Below are 6000 nucleotides of genomic sequence, written 5' to 3'. Positions count from 1 at the left end.
TGCGGACCATTTTCATTTATATATATTGCTCTGTGGACACAAATTAATTAGCATAAATCAGTTAAATGACGAAAAATTAGGTGTCTATATACTTGTGACCACTCAGTGTATATAAAATGGCTAAATTATTTTATAATAAGATTACACAAGCTATATCCAATAAGTAATAACAATTATAGAAGTAGAGAAAGTTAATTATGATGAATGCAGACTGAACTGATTTTAACAAAAGTTATGTAACAATGAATTATGCTCCATGGTTGAAATTGGGTTTTAACACTTAGTACAGACCAAGCATATTTATCCATTTTGTAGTTTTGTGCTTATCAAAACAAATGATGAATTATAGGCCTGTGCTACTAACAGTAGCACTAATTCATATAAAAATATCTGATATGAAAGAAATAACATATTCATTTAAGTAATTATAATTCATGACTGAATTTTTGACAGATAAATGTCATTTGAATTTTTTGCTTTTCACACGCTTACTTTGTACTTTCACATGAATGACTCTCAAAGTCCGCTTTGTTTCCATTATAACATAAAATTGATGAACAACATCCGCTAAACTTAATAAAAAAAATAATTCAAAACCAGCCTTTATCATTCAAGTATTTATCAATCCTTCCCATAAACCTCCTTAAATGTAATGCATCCAACACATTTGAAGGCAATTCATTTTTAAAAAATGATGCATTAACATGATAAATTTCCTGAGTTACATTCCAACAATCTTTTTTTTTTTGCAAGACAAAACAATTTCATTTATCGTAAATTGTCCTCATATGAAAACATTTATTAATGAAACTACGATCGAAAACTCTTCAACTGCTAAATTACTTGCTTGAGCTGATCAGTTGGTACTATATCAGAAAATGTTCGGCTCCTAAAGTTGTATATATATGTAAAGTTTCTCATTTGTATATGATATAAAGGTGCACAATCAATGTACTTATCCTCTCGCCTGTAGTTTCAGTAGGGTAAAACCAACCTGTCCTATAACGGTCTCATCCCAGCTCAGTGTTTGTTGTCTACATTTTTAAGTGTTTGCCCACAAGATGACTACAAGAAAAGTAGTCGGATCACGAGTACATTTCTGGTTGAACAGTAGAACTTTTGACAGATGAACGCAATTTAATCTTTTAATATATTTTACTTTTCATATACTTATTTTGTATTTTCATATGGACAAGTATATAAATTTTCATTATATTTCTTTCATCCAATTTTTTTTTGTTTGATGTCTGTTGTATGCATTTTTGAATGATTGCCCAGAAGATGACTTCAAAAAGTAGTCAGATACATCAAGTTTAAACTATCTCCTGAGCAAATGGAACTTCTCTTGTTGAAGTCGTTTTCGTGCTTTGTTTAGATGGCAAAGTAACAAAATTCTGAAATTGAAGATGGCTTAATTTAGTGAACGAAATTAATAGTATTACGATTCCACATTTCACTAACCTTGCCAAACTTATGTAGTGAATTTAGTAAATTAATATTTTAAAGACCGTTAGTACTGATAATTACTAGAAGGCGGTAGATATTTTTATAACTTAAATAATAGTCCCTGTAGACTCCCACTGGAGCATAGGGCCCCAACAACACCTCGCCGACGGAAGTTGTTGTTGCAGTAATTTTTTACGAACGAACCCGGTACCTTTGGATTTGAAATCCAACGCGCTATCCACTGCGCTATAGTTATGACTTAAAAAATTAAAAGTTATTTTAATTTATATATGTTGTAAAAGCATGTAAATCAGCAATATTCATAGTAAACAACAGGCTACAAGACTATTTATATGACATGTAGCTGCCAAATTACAGAATAATTTTTTTATTACTATTTCCATAATGTATTACGTAAATCAAAGCAGTTTTATGTTAAGGAGCTCGACCACTGAAATTTAATACAAAATACAGACTTAACTCTTCGTTACTGTGTATACGTTGTGTCCCTGATAAAGCCGCAAGGTGTAATATTTGAGAGTAACAAATACAAGAAAATTAAAAAAACAACATTCTGATAATAAGTTTTGTATTTGCATCCGTTACAAAATATATACTGAAAAAAACACCAAAAAACTAGTGACAAATTTATTATTATATAAGAATTACAATACTGAAACTCTAATTTGCTCTGTTTCATATCATTCAGTCTGCAGCGCCCCCTTGTGGCTCAGCGGTAAGCCTTGGAGTTTATAACGCTAAAAATCGGCTTTCGATATACTCGGTGGGTCGAGCACACTCACTGTGTAGTAGATTTGCAGTTAACAACAAAGAGTCAGTCTGATGCTGGAATGATACGACCCCTGGAGGTAAAGTCTCGTAAAAGGCATAATTTTATTAAATTCGAGAATTTCTTAGATCATATCCGTGACAAAACGATAGAGATTTGTAAAGATTAGAGCTGGGTTTATATTTGGACTGCTAATTTATATATATATATTACATAGAATCAGCTCAAGTAACAGATATCACTCATAATATTTTACACGTAGAGGGTTTAGTACGTTATATTAAAACGATTTTGAATGTGGAAGTCTGTAATTCATGCCCCACCGTGGCACAGCGGTATGTCTGCGGACTTACAACGCTAGAATCCGGGTTTCTATACCCGTGGTGGGCAGAGCACATATAGCCCATTGTGTAGCTTTGTGCTTAATTACAAACAAACTGTAATTCACGTGACAACAATGGCCGATATAAAGTCGCGGTGGAAGGACACGTGTCCAAACTACATTTTTACTATGTTTAGCATTTAGGTAGTGTGATCACACCGAAAATTGATCGCTTTTGCATTTTGGTAAAGGTATGGAATAGCCCTTTCAGACGCTAGACATTTATACAGTCAGATCATCAATATGTGTTCTGATCTGGACTTATGATTTCTGTGATAGGAATATCTTATACTTAAGGACATTGGAAAACCAAGGAGCATGTATCAACTTGGGTCCCAAGACCATCCAGAAAGAGACTCGCAATAAACATAGCCCAGCCGTGGTAACAAAAAATTTGGCGTTTTTAACAAGTGAAACAGGACCACCCAGAAAGATTACAGTCGCATAACTTAAGCAACTAGAGAATGAAACGGGTAACCATGTTATTTTTCATGTAAACATACCGATCGAGACAACAGACGCAACGGATTTCTGTGTGATTAGACTGTTTAAATAGGTGCTGCGAAATTATAATGTTGGAATGTCGAAAGCATTGCATGGAGAGGTGTGTGCTTTTGAAATGGCAGCCTTGCGATGGGGGCTTTTTAAAAGGGAAACTGTGTTGCAGGCCTGTAGCAATATGCACGGTCGTCAGAAAGAGCATGACCGGTCGTGACAACATAGACTGCAACAACGTGGTAAGGCTAAAGAAATCGTTTTTAATGTATACTCAACCTCTGTATAGTTGTTTGTTTATACCAAGTGTTATAAATGTTATTTCACCTGGTTATGGTGGGTAAATTCTAGTTAATTGTAAAGTTTTCTTTAATATTAAAAAAAAAACACAAAATAACAAATGCAATAATAAGCTTAAGACTTGTGATCAAAATCACGAAAATGCAGGAATTTTTGTTGTTGTTGTTTGTTTGTTTTTGTTTCATTCTTAATTTGTCCATTTCCGATTCAAAATAAGAGGCGTGTAAAAATATATTTTCAGAACTATGTATTATTTCCTACAGGCTATTGCCCAAGAAGCTCGTCGTCCAATACCAGATCTCATCTGCAGCGCCCATATGTGGCTCAGCGGTAAGTCTGAGGGCTTATAACGCTAAAAATCGGGTTTTTGATATCCGCGGTTGGCAGAGCACAGTTTGTAATTTTCGGAAATATATTTAGTAACTCCGCATCCACTGCTCTCCCCCTTTTTTTAAGTTGTGTATTTGTTATTCGTTTTTTTTTGTTGTTGTTGTTCATAAGGGCTGCATGTATGCTGTTGATTTTCTAGATCCCACTTTACCAACTAAATAAAATGTAAGTGTTTCTCAACTGTTACATACTTTCTTATTTCAGCTATTTTGTGACAGATCCCATTTGACCTACTAAGTAAAGTGGAAGTGCTTCTTAACTGTTACATACTTTCTTATTTCAGCTATTTTGTGACAGATCCCATTTGACCTACTAAGTAAAGTGGAAGTGCTTCTTAACTGTTACATACTTTCTTATTTCAGCTATTTTGTGACAGGTCCCATTTGACCTACTAAATAAAGTGGAAGTGCTTCTTAACTGTTACATACTTTCTTATTACGGATATTTTGTGACAGATCCCACTGATGAGAGACAAAAGATGAAATATCTGTAGTTAACGTGAATGTTTGGCGAAAACTTTAGTCCTGTTGTTTTGTAATGCTTCGCTAGGTTTCAGCGTTTAAACCGTAGCAAGTGTACCAAATTGAATGCTATAGATATTACACTGTATTGAATGTATCATAGATATTACACTGTATTGAATGTGTCATGGATATTACACTGTATTGATGTGTCATGGATATTACACTGTATTGATGTGTCATAGATATTACACTGTATTGAATGTGTCATGGATATTACACTGTATTGAATGTGTCATAGATATTACACTGTATTGAATGTGTCATGGATATTACACAGTATTGAATGTGCCATGGATATTACACAGTATTGAATGTGCCATGGATATTACACAGTATTGAATGTGTCATGGATATTACACAGTATTGAATGTGTCATGGATATTACACTATACTGATATTTTTGACATAAGTCACTAATGACATCTTGAATACAATTAACGGTAACAAGTCTTTATTTTCTTTTTCATCCTTTATATCCTATTTTAGCTCAAAATAGGCAAAAATAACCTATTTCGATATTGTAGTCATGATGTTTCATAATTAACTAATACAAATCTGTTGAAGTAAAACGATCTTGCATCATTTTTGATGTGGGACTTCATTAACAGCGTTATTAGAACTTGCATAATAAAAATGTCATCACACGCAACGTAATGGACTTCGTCATGGAAATTTACATTTATTATTAGTGAAATATGAGTTATTTATGTATATTTAACTATATTTAGATTTTTCAGTCCCATAGTTTGTTCTGTATTTTCAGAAAAATGAATCTTTTAAAAGAACCTTTTATTTTTGCAGTGGTCAACAATACATTTTGTAGGCTTCAGTTGTTTCATGTATAAACAGAAAAATCTTTTAAAAGAATATTTATTTTTGCAGTGGTCAACAATACATTTTCTAGACTTCAATTGTTTTATGTACAGACAGAGAAATCTTTTAAAAGAACCTTTTATTTTTGCAGTGGTCAACAATACATTTTCTAGGCTTCAGTTGTTTCTTGTATAGACAGAGAAATCTTTTAAAAGAACCTTTTATTTTTGCAGTGGTCAACAATACATTTTCTAGGCTTCAGTTGTTTCATGTACAGACAGAGAAATCTTTTAAAAAGAATCTTTTATTTTTGCAGTGGTCAACAATACCTTTTCTAGGCTTCAGTTGTTTCTTGTATAGACAGAGGAATCTTTTAAAAGAACCTTTTATTTTTGCAGTGGTCAACAATACATTTTCTAGACTTGAATTGTTTTATGTACAGACAGAGAAATCTTTTAAAAGAACCTGTTATTTTGGCAGTGATCAATAATATATTTTGTAGGCTTCAGTTGTTTCTTGTATAGACCGTGTTTAAACTTGCTTCTCGGTATAAACTTTTTACACCAGAACATATCTCAGATTTTTTTAAATTTTCGTATGATATTTTGAATAAACATATATTTTAAGACAACTATTTCATTTTAGTTTCAAAGCAGTTTCTATTTAATGGATTTTGTAAATCAACAGCTAGTCGTTAAATAAATTGCTGTATATCACTCATATGTTTATCTTAAATGCTATAGTATAGTTTCCCTTTTGCATAAATGTATAAATATATGAAGTCCTATGAGCGTAGATTTGGTTTTTGTACGTAACATGTTAGTGTACATTTTCTCGGTATTTTCAAGTGTTTATTCCAT

The 6000-nt window shown here is 32.5% G+C and overlaps 1 protein-coding gene across 5 annotated transcripts in view; it reads left to right on the top strand.

Annotated features, from left to right (window-relative positions):
- LOC106468560 (transient receptor potential cation channel trpm-like) overlaps nucleotides 1-6000 on the top strand; it is a 112770-nt gene that overhangs the window by 4847 nt on the left and 101923 nt on the right. For 3 of the 5 annotated variants that reach the window (XM_022397626.1, XM_022397622.1, XM_022397607.1), the window contains exon 2: nucleotides 3677-3743. The exons of 1 other annotated variant lie outside the window; for it this stretch is intronic. The gene's annotated coding sequence lies outside the window, so the exon portion shown is untranslated. Of the gene's footprint in view, nucleotides 1-2295; nucleotides 2316-3676; nucleotides 3744-6000 lie in introns of those variants that run through there. One more of the 5 variants, XM_022397612.1, reaches the window with a different exon arrangement.

This window comes from Limulus polyphemus, unplaced genomic scaffold (genome assembly GCF_000517525.1).
Source record: "Limulus polyphemus unplaced genomic scaffold, Limulus_polyphemus-2.1.2 Scaffold89, whole genome shotgun sequence".
Taxonomy (NCBI): Eukaryota; Metazoa; Arthropoda; class Merostomata; order Xiphosura; family Limulidae; genus Limulus; species Limulus polyphemus.
This window is presented reverse-complemented; position numbering and strand designations above follow the sequence as displayed.